At 43.1% G+C, this 22339-nt stretch overlaps 1 protein-coding gene across 1 annotated transcript in view; it reads right to left on the bottom strand.

The window, feature by feature from the left end:
• Positions 1-22339, bottom strand: part of LOC128694249 (brain-specific homeobox protein homolog) — an 82907-nt gene that overhangs the window by 41911 nt on the left and 18657 nt on the right. The window lies entirely within an intron of this gene.

Below are 22339 nucleotides of genomic sequence, written 5' to 3'. Positions count from 1 at the left end.
CACATGGGAGTCTTCCCAGCTCAACCCACATGGAGTCTTCCCAGCTCAACCCACATGGAGTCTTCCCAGCTCAACCCACATGGGGGTCTTTCCAGCTCAACCCACATGGGGGTCTTCCCAGCTCAACCCACATGGGGGTCTTCCCAGCTCAACCCACATGGAGTCTTTCCAGCTCAACCCACATGGAGTCTTCCCAGCTCAACCCACATGGAGTCTTTCCAGCTCAACCCACATGGAGTCTTCCCAGCTCAACCCACATGGAGTCTTCCCAGCTCAACCCACATGCAGTCTTCCCAGCTCAACCCACATGGGGTCTTCCCAGCTCAACCCACATGGAGTCTTCCCAGCTCAACCCACATGGAGTCTTCCCAGCTCAACCCACATGGAGTCTTCCCAGCTCAACCCACATGGAGTCTTCCCAGCTCAACCCACATGGGGTCTTCCCAGCTCAACCCACATGGAGTGTTCCAACCTCAACCCACATGGAGTCTTCCTAGCTCAACCCACATGGGGTCTTCCCAGCTCAACCCACATGGAGTCTTCCCAGCTCAATCCACATGGAGTCTTCCCAGCTCAACCCACATGGAGTCTTCCCAGCTCAACCCACATGGAGTCTTCCCAGCTCAACCCACATGGAGTCTTCCCACCTCAACCCACATGGAGTCTTCCCACCTCAACCCACATGGAGTCTTCCCAGCTCAACCCACATGGGGGTCTTCCCAGCTCAACCCACATGGGGTCTTCCCAGCTTAACCCACATGGGGGTCTTCCCAGCTCAACCCACATGGAGTCTTCCCAGCTCAACCCACATGGGGGTCTTCCCAGCTCAACCCACATGGAGTCTTCCCAGCTCAACCCACATGGGGTCTTCCCAGCTCAACCCACATGGAGTCTTCCCAGCTCAACCGACATGGAGTCTTCCCACCTCAACCCACATGGAGTCTTCCCAGCTCAACCCACATGGGGGTCTTCCCAGCTCAACCCACATGGGGTCTTCCCAGCTCAACCCACATGGAGTCTTCCCAGCTCAACCCACATGGAGTCTTCCCAGCTCAACCCACATGGAGTCTTCCCAGCTCAACCCACATGGAGTCTTCCCAGCTCAACCCACATGGGGTCTTCCCAGCTCAACCCACATAGGGGTCTTCCCAGCTCAACCCACATGGAGTCTTCCCAGCTCAACTCACATGGAGTCTTCCCAGCTCAACCTACATCGGGGTCTTCCCAGCTCAACCCACATGGAGTCTTCCCAGCTCAACCCACATGGAGTCTTCCCACCTCAACCCACATGGAGTCTTCCCAGCTCAACCCACATGGGGGTCTTCCCAGCTCAACCCACATGGGGGTCTTCCCAGCTCAACCCACATGGAGTCTTCCCAGCTCAACCCACATGGAGTCTTCCCAGCTCAACCCACATGGGGTCTTCCCAGTTCAACCCACATGGGGTCTTCCCAGCTCAACCCACATGGAGTCTTCCTACCTCAACCCACATGGAGTCTTCCCAGCTCAACCCACATGGGGTCTTCCCAGCTCAACCCACATGGAGTCTTCCCAGCTCAACCCACATGGAGTCTTCCCACCTCAACCCACATGGAGTCTTCCCACCTCAACCCACATGGAGTCTTCCCACCTCAACCCACATGGAGTCTTCCCACCTCAACCCACATGGGGGTCTTCCCAGCTCAACCCACATGGAGTCTTCCCACCTCAACCCACATGGGGGTCTTCCCAGCTCAACCCACATGGAGTCTTCCCACCTCAACCCACATGGAGTCTTCCCAGCTCAACCCACATGGATTCTTCCCACCTCAACCCACATGGAGTCTTCCCAGCTCAACCCACATGGAGTCTTCCCACCTCAACCCACATGGGGGTCTTCCCAGCTCAACCCACATGGAGTCTTCCCACCTCAACCCACATGGGGGTCTTCCCAGCTCAACCCACATGGAGTCTTCCCACCTCAACCCACATGGGGGTCTTCCCAGCTCAACCCAAATGGAGTCTTCCCACCTCAACCCACATGGGGTCTTCCCAGCTCAACCCACATGGAGTCTTCCCAGCTCAACCCACATGGAGTCTTCCCAGCTCAACCCACATGGAGTCTTCCCACCTCAACCCACATGGAGTCTTCCCACCTCAACCCACATGGAGTCTTCCCACCTCAACCCACATGGGGGTCTTCCCAGCTCAACCCACATGGAGTCTTCCCACCTCAACCCACATGGGGGTCTTCCCAGCTCAACCCACATAGAGTCTTCCCACCTCAACCCACATGGAGTCTTCCCACCTCAACCCACATGGGGTCTTCCCAGCTCAACCCACATGGAGTCTTCCCAGCTCAACCCACATGGAGTCTTCCCAGCTCAACCCACATGGAGTCTTCCCAGCTCAACCCACATGGGGGTCTTCCCAGCTCAATCCACATGGAGTCTTCCCAGCTCAACCCACATCGAGTCTTCCCAGCTCAACCCACATGGGGGTCTTCCCACCTCAACCCACATGGGGGTCTTCCCAACCTAGCCTGGGCTGGGTAATAATAATTCATAATTCCACTTAAAAATAATAAAATAATTCCACTTGAAAAATCATAAAATAATTCTTCAATAATTTCACTTAAAAATAATTGAATAATTCTTCAACAATTCCACTTAAAAAATAATAAAAATTCTCAAATAATTCTACTTAAAAATAATAAAATAATTATTTAATAGTCCCACTTAAAAATAATAAAATAATTCTCCAATAATTATACTTAAAAAACAATGAAATAATTCTCCAATAATTCCACTTAAAAATAAAATAATTCTCCAATTATTCTTCTTAAAAATAATAAAATAATTCTCCAATAATTATACTTAAAAACAATGGAATAATTCTCCAATAATTCCACTTAAAAATAAAATAATTCTCCAATTATTCTTCATAAAAATAATAAAATAATTCCCAAATAATTTCACTTAAAATAATAAAATAATTCTCCAATAATTCCCTTGATAATGCTGCAGTAATTCCTGAATAATAATCATAAAATAATCCTTTAGGTAATCAAAAGGTAATTAATTCCCCTGGGTTAGTTACAAAAAATAATTCCCTATTGATAAAAATAATTCGCCTTAATTATCATGAAATAGTTTTAGCTGTTCTTCCCTATTTCACCTATTTAATTTGTTTCCCCCTTTTACCTGTTTCCCATTTTACCTGTTTCCTATTTCACCTGTTTCCCATTTCAACTATTTCCCATTTCATTTGTTTTCTATTTCACCTATTTCCCATTATACCTGTTTTCTATTTCACCTATTTCCCATTTCACCTGTTTCCCATTTTACCTATTTCCCATTTCACCTGCTTCCCATTTCACCTATTACCCATTTTACTTGTTTTCCATTTAAACTATTTCCCATTTCACCTGTTTCCCATTTTACCTATTTCCCATTTCACCTGCTTCCCATTTCACCTATTACCCATTTTACTTGTTTTCCATTTAAACTATTTCCCATTTCACCTGCTTCCCATTTCACCTATTTCCCATTTCACCTGTTTTCCATTTCACCTATTTCCCATTTCACCTGTTTCCCATTTCACCTATTTCCCATTTCACCTGTTTCTCAGTTCACCTATTTCCCATTTCACCTGTTTCCCATTTCACCTATTTCCCATTTCACCTGTTTCCCATTTCACCTATTTCCCATTTCACCTGTTTCTCATTTTACCTATTTCCCATTTCACCTGTTTCCCCTTTCACCTATTTCCCATTTCACCTGTTTTCTATTTCACCTATTTCTCATTTCACCTGTTTCCCATTTCACCTATTTCCCATTTCACCTGTTTCCCATTTCACCTATTTCCCATTTCACCTATTTCCCATTTCACCTGTTTCCCGTTTCACCTATTTCCCATTTCACCTGTTTTCTATTTCACCTGCTTCCCATATCACCTATTTCCCATTTCACCTATTTCCCATTTCACCTGCTTCTCATTTCACCTATTTCCCATTTCACCTGTTTCCCATTTCACCTATTTCCCATTTCACCTGTTTTCTATTTCGCCTATTTCCCATTTCACCTGTTTCCCATTTCACTTATTCCCCATTTCACCTGTTTTCCATTTCACCTATTTCCCATTTCACCTATTTCCCGTTTCACCTGTTTCCCATTTCACCTATTTCCCATTTCACCTATTTCCCATTTTACCTGTTTCCCATTTCGCCTATTTCCTATTCCACCTGTTTTCTATTTCGCCTATTTCCCATTTCACCTGTTTCCCATTTCACTTATTCCCCATTTCACCTGTTTCTCATTTCACCTATTTCCCATTTCACCTGTTTCCCATTTCACCTATTTCCCATTTCACCTATTTCCCATTTCACCTATTTCCCATTTCACCTGTTTCCCGTTTCACCTGTTTCCCGTTTCACCTGTTTCCCGTTTCACCTGTTTCCCATTTCACCTGTTTCCCGTTTCACCTGTTTCCCATTTCACCTGTTTCCCGTTTCACCTGTTTCCCGTTTCACCTGTTTCTCATTTCACCTGTTTCCCGTTTCACCTGTTTCCTATTTCACCTGTTTCCCGTTTCACCTGTTTCCCGTTTCACCTGTTTTCCGTTTCACCTGTTTCCCATTTCACCTGTTTCCCGTTTCACCTGTTTCCCGTTTCACCTGTTTCCCATTTCACCTGTTTCCCGTTTCACATGTTTCCCATTTCACCTGTTTCCCGTTTCACCTGTTTCCCGTTTCACCTGTTTTTCATTTCACCTGTTTCCCGTTTCACCTGTTTCCCGTTTCACCTGTTTCTCATTTCACCTGTTTCCCGTTTCACCTGTTTCCTATTTCACCTGTTTCCCGTTTCACCTGTTTCCCGTTTCACCTGTTTTCCGTTTCACCTGTTTCCCATTTCACCTGTTTCCCGTTTCACCTGTTTCCCGTTTCACATGTTTCCCATTTCACCTGTTTCCCGTTTCACCTGTTTCCCATTTCACCTGTTTCCCGTTTCACCTGTTTCCCGTTTCACCTGTTTCTCATTTCACCTGTTTCCCGTTTCACCTGTTTCCCATTTCACCTGTTTCCCGTTTCACCTGTTTCCCGTTTCACCTGTTTTCCGTTTCACCTGTTTCCCATTTCACCTGTTTCCCGTTTCACCATTCTGTAAAATAAAAATCACGACCAGGCCAAAATTAGCGTCAGGAGATCGCGGTGGGGGTCGGGGGGAAGGGGGGTGAGGGGAGGGGGAGGAGAGGGGCAGCCAGTCATGGTAGGAAGGGGAGGGGGGGAGTCTGATCCTCTTAGCAGGGCATTTAGCAAACAAAAGGGGAAATGCGATGCGCGACTCTCGCGCGCGCTCCGTCGGCGTATTAACCCTCCCATCCCCTCGCGCGCGGCCGAGGGCGACCCCGCGATCGGGTGAACGCTCTTCCGGACGCACCGCGTCGCGTCGGAAGGACGGGAGTCGTCTCCCAGGGCGGCCTTGACGCAGAGGGCGGGAAGCAACGTTTTAATAACAGGGGATAAGAGGGGAGAGAGAGAGGGGAGAGAGATTGGAGAGGGAGAGGGGGAGTGGTAGAGGGGGAGAGGGGGAGAGGGAGAGGGAGAGGGGGTAAGAGTGAGAGGGGGAGAGAGAGAGGGGAGGGAGAGAGAGAGGGGAAATAAAGCAGGTAAGCCGAGTTAATGAGAGGGGATTCTCTTACAGGGCAATTAGAGTAAGCATAACAAGTAATTAAACACTCCTTAATTGCCTGGTTCCAGTGGTTGGTGGGGGAGGGGGAGAGGACGGGGGAGGGAGGGGAAGGTTAGAAGAGAGATGGGAAGAGATGATGGTGCTGTTGTTTAAGTTATATATATATGTTGTTTAGTTATATATATATATATATATATATATATATATATATATATATATATATATATATATATATATATATATATATATATATATATATATATATATATATATATATATATATATATGCAATAAGATCACAGTAAACAGGTGATTTCAAAATATGCAAAACAACCACTCTGAAAGAATAGAGAAATTCCAAGCGCTTTCGTGACTACTCACATTATCATTCCTTGATAATGTGAGTAGTCACGAAAGCGCTTGGAATTTCTCTATTCTTTCAGAGTGGTTGTTTTGCATATATATATATATATATATATATATATATATATATATATATATATATATATATATATATATATATATATATATATATATATATATATATATATATATATATATATATATAACTAAAGTTTTTCTTTTTAAATTTAGTAATATATAAGGAGAAGGGGTTACTAGCTACTTGCTCCCGGCATATTAGTCACTTATTACGACACACATGACTCACAGAGGAAGAGTTCTTTTCCACTTCCCCATGGAGATAAGAGGAAATAAACAAGAAACAAAACTATTAAGAAAATAGAAGAAAACTTAGATGGATGTATATGCATGTACATGCATGTGTAGTGTGACCTACGTAGGTATAAGTAGACGTAGGTACCAAGATATACCTGTTATCTGTGAATAAACGGAGGGTGGACGAGGGGGCTCATACCTGGAGGGAAGGAGTCCTGCTGGGTTACTGCTGGTGCCTCAGACGGGATATTACACCTAGAGACCTGGGTTAGTCTAGCTCACCACTCTCCGAACTTTCGTCCCCTCAAGGAAGGTTCCTTGATGTTGGTGAGGGGCTCTTGATTTAGGGAATTGGATCTGTGCTCCAGTTCCCCAAATTAAGCCTGAATGCCTTCCACATCCCCCCCCCAGGCGCTGTATAATCCTCCGGGTTTAGCGCTTCCCCCTTGATTGTAATAATAATAATAATCCGAACTTACGACTACGACGGCAACACCGCATATTTTACACATTTTCGCGGACCAAAGAAAAAAAATCAGTCTTATAGATAAATATAAATGAATAAATGAAATTTAAATAAATGAATAGGTAACAATGTAATAGTAACAATATAACAATTACGAAGAACAGTAACAATGTAGTGTTTACACTAAGAAACGATATAGGAGGAAAAATGTTAAATATAAGCCAATGTTCTGACAGTATAAACAGTTACTGAACTGCTGAGGAGAAAAGTTGACACAAAATTAATGGGAATGATGGAACTGGTTTTCTATTTTCAATATATTGCTGAAGTGAGGTGTCAAGTTTGTGGAGAGTTATTACAATGGTCTTCAAATGTTCAATGGTCTTCAAATGTTCAATGGACTTCAAATGTTCAATGGACTTCAAATGTTCAATGGACTTCAAATGTTCAATGGACTTCAAATGTTCAATGGACTTCAAATGTTCAATGGACTTCAAATGTTCAATGGCCTTCAAATGTTCAATGGACTTCAAATGTTCAATGGACTCCAAATGTTCAATGGACTTCAAATGTTCAATGGACTTCAAATGTTCAATGGACTCCAAATGTTCAATGGTCTTCAAATGTTCAATGGACTTCAAATGTTCAATGGACTCCAAATGTTCAATGGACTTCAAATGTTCAATGGACTTCAAATGTTCAATGGACTTCAAATGTTCAATGGACTTCAAATGTTCAATGGACTTCAAATGTTCAATGGACTTCAAATGTTCAATGGACTCCAAATGTTCAATGGACTTCAAATGTTCAATGGACTTCAAATGTTCAATGGACTTCAAATGTTCAATGGACTTCAAATGTTCAATGGACTTCAAATGTTCAATGGACTTCAAATGTTCAATGGACTTCAAATGTTCAATGGACTTCAAATGTTCAATGGACTTCAAATGTTCAATGGACTTCAAATGTTCAATGGACTTCAAATGTTCAATGGACTTCAAATGTTCAATGGACTTCAAATGTTCAATGGACTTCAAATGTTCAATGGACTCCAAATGTTCAATGGACTTCAAATGTTCAATGGACTTCAAATGTTCAATGGACTTCAAATGTTCAATGGACTTCAAATGTTCAATGGACTTCAAATGTTCAATGGACTTCAAATGTTCAATGGACTTCAAATGTTCAATGGACTTCAAATGTTCAATGGACTTCAAATGTTCAATGGACTTCAAATGTTCAATGGACTTCAAATGTTCAATGGACTTCAGATGAACCTGACAAACTTCATTTTTAAAAATGTTGGTCGACAAAGGTTCATTATACCAGAAATTGATACGACTCCACAAGGAAGTTGTTCCAAATTTGGAACGTGTTCAGACTGTCAGGATTTATAAAATTGGGTAAGACACATATGCAACAGTTAGGTATCTTTATTACGAAACGTTTCGCCTACACAGTAGGCTTCTTCAGTCGAGTACAGAAAAGTTGATAGAAGCAGAAGATACTTGAAGACGATGTAATCAGTCCATCACCCTTAAAGTTTTGAGGTGGTCAGTCCCTCAGTCTGGAGAAGAGCATTGTTCCAAAGTATGGAACAATGGAACTATGGAACAATGCTCTTCTCCAGACTGAGGGACTGACCACCTCAAAACTTTAAGGGTGATGGACTGATTACATCGTCTTCAAGTATCTTCTGCTTCTATCAACTTTTCTGTACTTGACTGAAGAAGCCTACTGTGTAGGCGAAACGTTTCATAATAAAGATACCTAACTGTTGCATATGTGTCTTACCTAACAACCTGTCGGTATTTTATACCATTTTAATGTTCAATTTATAAAACTGGATCAGAGTTCCTTCTTCATACTTTTGTTTCATCATGTGACTGGAGATCAATAATATCCACTTGAAACTGACTTGGGAAAGTTTGAACACTGCCGTCAAATACATTTTGAAACAGATGATTCCATCTGTTTTTACATAACGATCAGAAAATCGTTTCTGAAATTGTTGTAAATGAAGAAAGGAAATTTGGCTTCATTTTCTTCACGAAGTTTACCCAGCATAGTAACCGAACCAAGTTAGAAACCTTCACCTGTACTTCAAATACCACTAGTTTTTCACTGAATTTCTCTGAATATCTTGACATAAGTAAATAGATTAATAGATTACCTTGTTTCACCTCGCAACTTCAAATTCAGTTAATTTATATGACTTGTCATGTCTGCAGTGCTTGATAAAAGTGGTTCGGGTCGATTTTTTTTCCGTGAGAAATGAATCAACTTTCTGTCTGAGCTGAGAGAGCAGTGACAGAACCTTCCCACAACTAAGTCACTGCTGTATAATAACACAAGTAAAGTAAGTCAGAATCAGTCTCAGAAAATCACGAAACTGTCGACGATAATGCTCGCGAGATGGAATTAAATTCAGTGTTGAAGCAACAGGTTTCACAACACAAGACATCCATATATTTTCCACACAATGTTGCTGATGGCCCACACAATGTTGCTGATGGCCCACACAATGTTGCTGATGGCCCACACAATGTTACTGATGGCCCACACAATGTTGCTGATGGCCCACACAATGTTGCTGATGGCCCACACAATGTTACTGATGGACCACACAATGTTACTGATGGACCACACAATGTTGCTGATGGACCACACAATGTTACTGATGGACCACACAATGTTGCTGATGGCCCACACAATGTTGCTGATGGCCCACACAATGTTACTGATGGACCACACAATGTTACTGATGGACCACACAATGTTACTGATGGACCACACAATGTTACTGATGGACCACACAATGTTGCTGATGGACCACACAATGTTACTGATGGACCACACAATGTTGCTGATGGCCCACACAATGTTGCTGATGGCCCACACAATGTTGCTGATGGCCCACACAATGTTACTGATGGACCACACAATGTTACTGATGGACCACACAATGTTGCTGATGGACCACACAATGTTACTGATGGACCACACAATGTTGCTGATGGCCCACACAATGTTGCTGATGGCCCACACAATGTTGCTGATGGACCACACAATGTTGCTGATGGACCACACAATGTTGCTGATGGACCACACAATGTTGCTGATGGACCACACAATGTTACTGATGGACCACACAATGTTGCTGATGGACCACACAATGTTGCTGATGGACCACACAATGTTGCTGATGGACCACACAATGTTGCTGATGGACCACACAATGTTGCTGATGGACCACACAATGTTGCTGATGGACCACACAATGTTGCTGATGGACCACACAATGTTACTGATGGACCACACAATGTTGCTGATGGACCACACAATGTTGCTGATGGACCACACAATGTTGCTGATGGACCACACAATGTTGCTGATGGACCACACAATGTTGCTGATGGACCACACAATGTTGCTGATGGACCACACAATGTTGCTGATGGACCACACAATGTTGCTGATGGACCACACAATGTTGCTGATGGACCACACAATGTTACTGATGGACCACACAATGTTGCTGATGGACCACACAATGTTGCTGATGGACCACACAATGTTGCTGATGGACCACACAATGTTGCTGATGGACCACACAATGTTACTGATGGACCACACAATGTTACTGATGGACCACACAATGTTGCTGATGGACCACACAATGTTGCTGATGGACCATACAATGTTACTGATGGACCACACAATGTTACTGATGGACCACACAATGTTACTGATGGACCACACAATGTTGCTGATGGACCACACAATGTTACTGATGGACCACACAATGTTGCTGATGGACCACACAATGTTGCTGATGGACCACACAATGTTACTGATGGACCACACAATGTTGCTGATGGACCACACAATGTTGCTGATGGACCACACAATGTTGCTGATGGACCACACAATGTTACTGATGGACCACACAATGTTACTGATGGACCACACAATGTTGCTGATGGACCACACAATGTTGCTGATGGACCATACAATGTTACTGATGGACCACACAATGTTACTGATGGACCACACAATGTTACTGATGGACCACACAATGTTACTGATGGACCACACAATGTTGCTGATGGACCACACAATGTTGCTGATGGACCACACAATGTTACTGATGGACCACACAATGTTACTGATGGACCACACAATGTTACTGATGGACCACACAATGTTACTGATGGACCACACAATGTTGCTGATGGACCACACAATGTTGCTGATGGACCACACAATGTTACTGATGGACCACACAATGTTACTGATGGACCACACAATGTTACTGATGGACCACACAATGTTGCTGATGGACCACACAATGTTGCTGATGGACCACACAATGTTACTGATGGACCACACAATGTTGCTGATGGACCACACAATGTTGCTGATGGACCACACAATGTTACTGATGGACCACACAATGTTGCTGATGGACCACACAATGTTACTGATGGACCACACAATGTTGCTGATGTACCACACAATGTTGCTGATGGACCATACAATGTTACTGATGGACCACACAATGTTGCTGATGGACCACACAATGTTGCTGATGGACCACACAATGTTACTGATGGACCACACAATGTTACTGATGGACCACACAATGTTGCTGATGGACCACACAATGTTGCTGATGGACCACACAATGTTACCGATGGACCACACAATGTTGCTGATGGACCACACAATGTTACCGATGGACCACACAATGTTGCTGATGGACCACACAATGTTACCGATGGACCACACAATGTTACTGATGGACCACACAATGTTACTGATGGACCACACAATGTTGCTGATGGACCACACAATGTTACTGATGGACCACACAATGTTGCTGATGGACCACACAATGTTACTGATGGACCACACAATGTTACTGATGGACCACACAATGTTACTGATGGACCACACAATGTTGCTGATGGACCACACAATGTTACTGATGGACCACACAATGTTACTGATGGACCACACAATGTTGCTGATGGACCACACAATGTTACTGATGGACCACACAATGTTGCTGATGGACCACACAATGTTACTAATGGACCACACAATGTTGCTGATGGACCACACAATGTTACTGATGGACCACACAATGTTACTGATGGACCACACAATGTTGCTGATGGACCACACAATGTTGCTGATGGACCACACAATGTTGCTGATGGACCACACAATGTTACTGATGGACCACACAATGTTTCTGATGGACCACACAATGTTACTGATGGACCACACAATGTTACTGATGGACCACACAATGTTACTGATGGACCACACAATGTTACTGATGGACCACACAATGTTACTGATGGACCACACAATGTTGCTGATGGACCACACAATGTTGCTGATGGACCACACAATGTTGCTGATGGACCACACAATGTTGCTGATGGACCACACAATGTTGCTGATGGACCACACAATGTTACTGATGGACCACACAATGTTACCGATGGACCACACAATGTTGCTGATGGACCACACAATGTTACCGATGGACCACACAATGTTACCGATGGACCACACAATGTTGCTGATGGACCACACAATGTTGCTGATGGACCACACAATGTTGCTGATGGACCACACAATGTTGCTGATGGACCACACAATGTTGCTGATGGACCACACAATGTTACTGATGGACCACACAATGTTGCTGATGGACCACACAATGTTGCTGATGGACCACACAATGTTGCTGATGGACCACACAATGTTGCTGATGGACCACACAATGTTGCTGATGGACCACACAATGTTGCTGATGGACCACACAATGTTGCTGATGGACCACACAATGTTACTGATGGACCACACAATGTTGCTGATGGACCACACAATGTTGCTGATGGACCACACAATGTTGCTGATGGACCACACAATGTTACTGATGGACCACACAATGTTGCTGATGGACCACACAATGTTGCTGATGGACCACACAATGTTGCTGATGGACCACACAATGTTGCTGATGGACCACACAATGTTGCTGATGGACCACACAATGTTACTGATGGACCACACAATGTTGCTGATGGACCACACAATGTTGCTGATGGACCATACAATGTTACTGATGGACCACACAATGTTGCTGATGGACCACACAATGTTGCTGATGGACCACACAATGTTGCTGATGGACCACACAATGTTACTGATGGACCACACAATGTTGCTGATGGACCACACAATGTTACTGATGGACCACACAATGTTGCTGATGGACCACACAATGTTGCTGATGGACCACACAATGTTACTGATGGACCACACAATGTTACTGATGGACCACACAATGTTACTGATGGACCACACAATGTTGCTGATGGACCACACAATGTTACTGATGGACCACACAATGTTGCTGATGGACCACACAATGTTGCTGATGGACCACACAATGTTGCTGATGGACCACACAATGTTACTGATGGACCACACAATGTTACTGATGGACCACACAATGTTGCTGATGGACCACACAATGTTGCTGATGGACCACACAATGTTGCTGATGGACCACACAATGTTACTGATGGACCACACAATGTTGCTGATGGACCACACAATGTTGCTGATGGACCACACAATGTTGCTGATGGACCACACAATGTTGCTGATGGACCACACAATGTTGCTGATGGACCACACAATGTTACTGATGGACCACACAATGTTGCTGATGGACCACACAATGTTGCTGATGGACCACACAATGTTACTGATGGACCACACAATGTTGCTGATGGACCACACAATGTTACTGATGGACCACACAATGTTGCTGATGGACCACACAATGTTGCTGATGGACCACACAATGTTGCTTTCAGAATCCATCATCTCACAAGCTTTTGTGATTTGTCCTACCAAATCTTTTGGTTTGGTTGGACAAATCACAAATCACAAATCACAAATCACATGTTTCTTTCTCCATCAGTTGTTACACATTGCAGTTTATTCCACTCCAGGTTATAATGCTAATATACTTTTTTTTGAAATGCTTTGAAAATGTCTTCCCCGGTTCCTGTGTTGTGGATGCTGCGCGTTGACGCTAATTCTTGGGAGACATTAAACTCATTGTCGAGGTCACGGATGAATACCATGAGTTGTGATGAGTCACATCATGTGATTCATCAAGTGCCAGAGAATAAAACTGAAAATTTGGTGCTCTGTGTGCATCTGCTTCCTGTATCCTCGGTATAACAGTATTTAGCGCAAGACTGAAGATTTCCAGGAGATTTGGTTTTCCAGGTCACAACTCTGCCACAGCTTCCGTCATACACTCTGATCACATCTGTTCACAACTGCTCCTGGTTACAGCTTAATTTTCACTTCTCTTCTGCGTAAAAACCATGTCGTTGAACCAACCTCCTTTGTACTGATGACTGAGACACTTGTCCAACATGTGCGAACTGGTAATAACTTGCTTAATGTTTGGTATCACACTGCCGACGTACATTCTACTCCTTCCTAACACCAACAGTTTCATGACACACGACACTCAAGGTTTTATCACCTGCTTATACAAAGACGTACTTTACTCCCGGTCTTCACTAAACAGGCAGCCTCACTCTGCACTATTTTTTTTCTTTTTTCCTTTCATAACTAAAGGTTATATCTGAAAAATAAAAAGATTTGAACCAAAAGTTGAACAAATTTTGACATACAGAATGTTATAAGCGACAAAATTCTTAACTTAAAGTGACTGATAATGAGAGTTTATTAGTTTTCCTGTTTATAAATATTCCAAGTTGATGCGACCGTATTAAATCTTGTGGTGGACCGTATTAAATCTTGTGGTGGACCGTATTAAATCTTGTGGTGGACCGTATTAAATCTTGTGGTGGACCGTATTAAATCTTGTGGTGGACCGTATTAAATCTTGTGGTGGACCGTATTAAATCTTGTGGTGGACCGTATTAAATCTTGTGGTGGACCATATTAAATCTTGTGGTGGACCGTATTAAATCTTGTGGTGGACCGTTTTAAATCTTGTGGTGGACCGTATTAAATCTTGTGGTGGACCATATTAAATCTTGTGGTGGACCGTATTAAATCTTGTGGTGGACCGTATTAAATCTTGTGGTGGACCGTATTAAATCTTGTGGTGGACCTTATTAAATCTTGTGGTGGACCGTATTAAATCTTGTGGTGGACCGTATTAAATCTTGTGGTGGACCGTTTTAAATCTTGTGGTGGACCGTATTAAATCTTGTGGTGGACCGTTTTAAATCTTGTGGTGGACCGTATTAAATCTTGTGGTGGACCATATTAAATCTTGTGGTGGACCGTATTAAATCTTGTGGTGGACCGTATTAAATCTTGTGGTGGACCGTATTAAATCTTGTGGTGGACCTTATTAAATCTTGTGGTGGACCGTATTAAATCTTGTGGTGGACCGTATTAAATCTTGTGGTGGACCGTTTTAAATCTTGTGGTGGACCGTATTAAATCTTGTGGTGGACCGTATTAAATCTTGTGGTGGACCGTTTTAAATCTTGTGGTGGACCGTATTAAATCTTGTGGTGGACCGTATTAAATCTTGTGGTGGACAGTATTAAATCTTGTAGTGGACTGTTTTAAATCTTGTAGTGGACCACTTTAAATCTTGTAGTGGACCGTTTTAAATCTTGTAGTGGACCGTATTAAATCTTGTGGTGGACCGTATTAAATCTTGTGGTGGACCGCATTAAATCTTGTAGTGGACTGTTTTAAATCTTGTAGTGGACCACTTTAAATCTTGTAGTGGACCGTATTAAATCTTGTGGTGGACCGTATTAAATCTTGTAGTGGACCGTTTTAAATCTTGTAGTGGACCGTATTAAATCTTGTGATGGACCGTATTAAATCTTGTGGTGGACCGTATTAAATCTTGTGGTGGACTGCATTAAATCTTGTGGTGGACCGCATTAAATCTTGTGGTGGACCGTATTAAATCTTGTGGTGGACCGCATTAAATCTTGTGATGGACCGCATTAAATCTTGTGGCGGCCGCAATTTGAAGACCCTTGGCCTAGACGGTAGAGCGTCCTACTGTCAATTTAAAGACCTCAGTTCGAGTCCCTAGTCCACCCAGATCATAGATCTTAGATCTGGGATCTGGCCGAGTGGCGTAAGTACTACGTACTTCGATGCATAGTGTGTAGGTTCAAATCCTGCCCCGAACTGAGAGATATTGTTTGAAAATAATTTCGCCCGTTTGCAAAATTGTATATATATATATATATATATATATATATATATATATATATATATATATATATATATATATATATATATATATATATATATATATATATATATATATATATATATATATATATATATGTGTGTGTGTGTGTGTGTGTGTGTGTGTGTGTGTGTGTGTGTGTGTGTGTGTGTGTGTGTGTGTGTGTGTGTGTGCGTGTGTGTGTGTGTGTGTGTGTGTGTGTGTGTGTGTGTGTGGAGCCGTATGGGTAAAACTGGCCAATTAGCAAGAACTCATTTAATATTCAGTTTTGTTAATGTAAAAATTAATAATTTTGTATCAAAAGAACGTTAGAAAACTTACCTAACCTTATTATAACAAGCGTAATTTAATTTAGACCCTAACCCAACTAAATATATTTTAGATAAGTTTGCAATAATTTAATAATAAACTCAAATATATTTTTTCGTCAGGTTCAGAATGATTTTTGCAAAATTATTGCATACACAAATTTTTCTTGCCTTATTCGGCAAGAAGAGCGTTGCTATTTAAGCCAAAATCGCAAGTTTTATGTTTGTGCTGGCAAACAATTTGCCAGTAATTACTTGCTGATTGTTGGGTAATTAGTGTAATCCTGTAATGAAGTCGGCACTTGTTAAGTGACGAGCCACCACGTGAAGCAAGACTTGACGCAGTCGATGACGCAAGTGTTTGTGTTGCAACCCAGTGAATGACGCAGGCGACCACGTGTTTTGACGCCAACCCTTCCCTTCCCTTTTCTTCTTTCTCTCTTTTTTTTTTTCACAGGGTTTGACAAGGTTAAGGATCCCTAGCTTTATTGACAAGCTATTTACAGGTTAAGGATTCCTAACTTTATTGGCAAGCTAAGAGCTGTTACCTACATCAGCTCATTTAAAAGCATTTTTATTGTTATGAGACATACAAGTAGGGAACAGGATGAAGTTGGAGCCATCTGTGGGCCAGCATTTTCATTTGATCAACTGACTTTATCTCGTTGATCATTATGCTGTACGAATGTGTTCCATACTCGAGTCATCCTGGGTATATATGATCTCAGATGAAGTGATGTTCTGGAGAAGGGTACAGCCAGAGTGAAGTTGCTGCTTTCTGCCCGTCTTGTGGCATAAAAGCTTGTTTCACGCTGTCCTCGAAGTGGATCCAAGTGTGGTACTTTGACAATATTGGCCTTGTACATAACAGTAAGGCCACCCACATCCCTCCTGTGTTGAAGGCTCTGCTGAAATGACAGATCTATCCAGGATGGGTCCAGGCGAGAGATGAGACGTCTTGCTCTGTTCTCCACTCTGTCAAGCAGTCGCAGATGAGAGGGGGAGGGGGGGTCAGGCAAACCAAGAAAGTGGAGCATACTCAAGGTGTGAGCGTACTTGTTCCTCGTACAGAATCTTGCAACCCCTACTGTCAAGCAGATGCGAGATACGGCGAAGTGCTGTAAGCTTCCTGGCTGCCTTGTTTGCAAGATTTACATGGATCTTCATGGTCAGTTTGGAGTCAAATTTCACCCCAAGGATATCAACTTCTTCCCCATGTGCCAACATCCTCCCATTCATCCTTACTACTGCACCAGCATTACCATCATGGTGCCTAGAGACCATTATCATTTACGTTTTCTCAGATGCAAATGTTACTTGCCATCTATTTCCCCAAGCTGATATAGCTCTTAGCTGGTGATTGATGTAGCTTAGAGCAGCTGGCATTTCTTCTCTTGGATAAGTGAATGTCAGTGTACAGTCGTCTGCATATGTATGTGCTTCTGGGATGAGATGAAGAAGGTCGTTGAAGTAGACATTCCATTACAATGGTCCCAGTACGCTTCCTTGTGGAACACTTGCCCCAATAGGATGTCTTGCTAATTTTGTTGCATTGAGAACTACACTTAGAGATCTACCATGAAGGTAATCACTGAGGAGACATAGCGTAGAGCCTGCAGTTCCCAGTGCTTGAAGTTTTGCTAAGAGGCCCTTGTGCCACACCCGGTCGAAAACGCCAGCAATGTCCAGTGCTACCACACAGCTAACTTTGGATTCATCCAGTGACTGGTGCCACTTAGTGGAGAGGTTTAACAACAGATCAGCAGCAGAGTAACCTTTCCTGAAGCCATATTGACGATCACAAAGTAGTGAGTGGTAGTCAAAAAACTCTGTCATTTGTCTTGAGATTATTGTCTCAAGGATCTTACCAGTGCCTCCCAGCACACATAAGGGGGATTACCAACAGACCCCTGGCAGTCTTCAAGCTGGCACTGGACAAGCACCTAAAGGCAGTTCCTGATCAGCCGGGCTGTGGCTCGTACGTTGGTTTGCGTGCAGCCAGCAGCAACAGCCTGGTTGATCAGGCGCTGATCCACCAGGAGGCCTGGTCACAGACCGGGCCGCGGGGGCGTTGACCCCCGAAACACTCTCCAGGTAAACTCCAGTGATTGACAGGAGTGACACTGGTCTGTAGTTGCTGATTTCTGCTCTGTTCTTCTTTTTGTGAACAGGGACTACATTTGCCTCTTTCCACAGAGAAGACCATTTACACTGTACTAGGCAGTGCTGAAAGATGCGAGTTAGAGGTGCTGCTAGCTGGTCTGCACATCTTCTCAGTAATCTTGGGCTCAACTTGTCTGGGTTCACAGCCTTTTCTTGGTCAAGCGATTTAAGAAGGAAATGCACCTCCCCCTGCCTTATTGTCACCACTGACCAATCTCTCTCTCTCTCTCTCTCTCTCTCTCTCTCCCATCTTTTTCTTTCTCTTCTCTTTGTCCCTCTCTCTTCCCTTTCTCTTCTCCCTCTTCTTTCGTTCCTCCTCTCTGTCTCTGTCTCTGTCCGTCTCTCTATCTCTCTCTCTCTCTTACTCTCTATACAATTTCATTTTGAAGCTGATCTCTCTTCTTCCTCTTCCTCCTCCTCTTCTTCCTCTTCTTCCTCTTCCTCTTCCTCTTCCTCTCCCTCTACAACTTCCTTTTCAATTCTTTTGTTTCAAACATTAGAAATAACATCAGATAATTAAACAAAAGGACACAAGTGCAGCTAATGTGACATTTTATTGTGGCAACGTTTCACTTACCAGGAGCTTCGTCAAGCCGTTACCGAAACGTTGCCACAATAAAATGTCACATTAGTTGCACCTGTGTCCTTTTACCTAACATATTGTCGGTAATTCTACCAACATTAATGCAGATAATTAGACATAGAATTTGAATGTCACAGGTACCTTAGCAACATATATTTAGAAGTCATTAGATCTATAACCCATTATGATAACATAGGAATGCAATTAGAAGTCTGAGTAGATCTATAACTCACATGATAACATGAACAACTTGCAATGTGAACACTGACTGATGTTGTAGTAGCCAGACTTAGGCTTGGTTACAAGTACTTCTGACAGTTTGACAGACACACAGACTGACTGATGTTGTAGTGGCCAGACTTAGGCTTGGTTACAAGTACTTCTGGCAGTTTGACAGACACACAGACTGACTGTTGTTGTAGTAGCCAGACTTAGGCTTGGTTACAAGTACTTCTGACAGTCTGACAGACACACAGACTGACAGATGTTGTAGTAGCCAGACTTAAGCTTGGTTACAAGTACTTCTGACAGTTTGACAGACACACAGACTGACAGATGTTGTAGTAGCCAGACTTAGGCTTGGTTACAAGTACTTCTGACAGTCTGACAGACACACAGACTGACAGATGTTGTAGTAGCCAGACTTAAGCTTGGTTACAAGTACTTCTGACAGTTTGACAGACACACAGACTGACAGATGTTGTAGTAGCCAGACTTAGGCTTGGTTACAAGTACTTCTGACAGTTTGACAGACACACAGACTGACTGATGTTGTAGTAGCCAGACTTAGGCTTGGTTACAAGTACTTCTGACAGTTTGACAGACACACAGACTGACTGATGTTGTAGTAGCCAGACTTAAGCTTGGTTACAAGTACTTCTGACAGTTTGACAGACACACAGACTGACTGATGTTGTAGTGGCCAGACTTAGGCTTGGTTACAAGTACTTCTGACAGTTTGACAGACACACAGACTGACTGATGTTGTAGTAGCCAGACTTAAGCTTGGTTACAAGTACTTCTGACAGTTTGACAGACACACAGACTGACTGATGTTGTAGTGGCCAGACTTATGCTTGGTTACAAGTACTTCTGACAGTTTGACAGACACACAGACTGACTGATGTTGTAGTGGCCAGACTTAAGCTTGGTTACAAGTACTTCTGACAGTTTGACAGACACACAGACTGACTGATGTTGTAGTGGCCAGACTTAAGCTTGGTTACAAGTACTTCTGACAGTTTGACAGACACACAGACTGACTGATGTTGTAGTAGCCAGACTTAAGCTTGGTTACAAGTACTTCTGACAGTTTGACAGACACACAGACTGACTGATGTTGTAGTGGCCAGACTTAAGCTTGGTTACAAGTACTTCTGACAGTTTGACAGACACACAGACTGACTGATGTTGTAGTAGCCAGACTTAAGCTTGGTTACAAGTACTTCTGACAGTTTGACAGACACACAGACTGACTGATGTTGTAGTGGCCAGACTTAAGCTTGGTTACAAGTACTTCTGGCAGTTTGACAGACACACAGACTGACTGATGTTGTAGTAGCCAGACTTAAGCTTGGTTACAAGTACTTCTGACAGTTTGACAGACACACAGACTGACAGATGTTGTAGTAGCCAGACTTAAGCTTGGTTACAAGTACTTCTGACAGTTTGACAGACACACAGACTGACAGATGTTGTAGTAGCCAGACTTAGGCTTGGTTACAAGTACTTCTGACAGTTTGACAGACACACAGACTGACTGATGTTGTAGTAGCCAGACTTAGGCTTGGTTACAAGTACTTCTGACAGTTTGACAGACACACAGACTGACTGATGTTGTAGTGGCCAGACTTAGGCTTGGTTACAAGTACTTCTGGCAGTTTGACAGACACACAGACTGACTGATGTTGTAGTAGCCAGACTTAGGCTTGGTTACAAGTACTTCTGACAGTTTGACAGACACACAGACTGACTGATGTTGTAGTAGCCAGACTTAGGCTTGGTTACAAGTACTTCTGACAGTTTGACAGACACACAGACTGACTGATGTTGTAGTGGCCAGACTTAGGCTTGGTTACAAGTACTTCTGGCAGTTTGACAGACACACAGACTGACTGATGTTGTAGTAGCCAGACTTAGGCTTGGTTACAAGTACTTCTGACAGTTTGACAGACACACAGACTGACTGATGTTGTAGTAGCCAGACTTAGGCTTGGTTACAAGTACTTCTGACAGTTTGACAGACACACAGACTGACTGATGTTGTAGTAGCCAGACTTAGGCTTGGTTACAAGTACTTCTGGCAGTTTGACAGACACACAGACTGACTGATGTTGTAGTGGCCAGACTTAGGCTTGGTTACAAGTACTTCTGACAGTTTGACAGACACACAGACTGACTGATGTTGTAGTGGCCAGACTTAGGCTTGGTTACAAGTACTTCTGACAGTTTGACAGACACACAGACTGACTGATGTTGTAGTGGCCAGACTTAGGCTTGGTTACAAGTACTTCTGGCAGTTTGACAGACACACAGACTGACTGATGTTGTAGTAGCCAGACTTAGGCTTGGTTACAAGTACTTCTGGCAGTTTGACAGACACACAGACTGACTGATGTTGTAGTAGCCAGACTTAGGCTTGGTTACAAGTACTTCTGACAGTTTGACAGACACACAGACTGACTGATGTTGTAGTAGCCAGACTTAGGCTTGGTTACAAGTACTTCTGGCAGTTTGACAGACACACAGACTGACTGATGTTGTAGTGGCCAGACTTAGGCTTGGTTACAAGTACTTCTGACAGTTTGACAGACACACAGACTGACTGATGTTGTAGTGGCCAGACTTAGGCTTGGTTACAAGTACTTCTGACAGTTTGACAGACACACAGACTGACTGATGTTGTAGTGGCCAGACTTAGGCTTGGTTACAAGTACTTCTGGCAGTTTGACAGACACACAGACTGACTGATGTTGTAGTAGCCAGACTTAGGCTTGGTTACAAGTACTTCTGGCAGTTTGACAGACACACAGACTGACTGATGTTGTAGTAGCCAGACTTAGGCTTGGTTACAAGTACTTCTGACAGTTTGACAGACACACAGACTGACTGATGTTGTAGTAGCCAGACTTAGGCTTGGTTACAAGTACTTCTGACAGTTTGACAGAC

Source organism: Cherax quadricarinatus, chromosome 43 (genome assembly GCF_038502225.1).
Source record: "Cherax quadricarinatus isolate ZL_2023a chromosome 43, ASM3850222v1, whole genome shotgun sequence".
Classification (NCBI taxonomy): domain Eukaryota; kingdom Metazoa; phylum Arthropoda; class Malacostraca; order Decapoda; family Parastacidae; genus Cherax; species Cherax quadricarinatus.
This window is presented reverse-complemented; position numbering and strand designations above follow the sequence as displayed.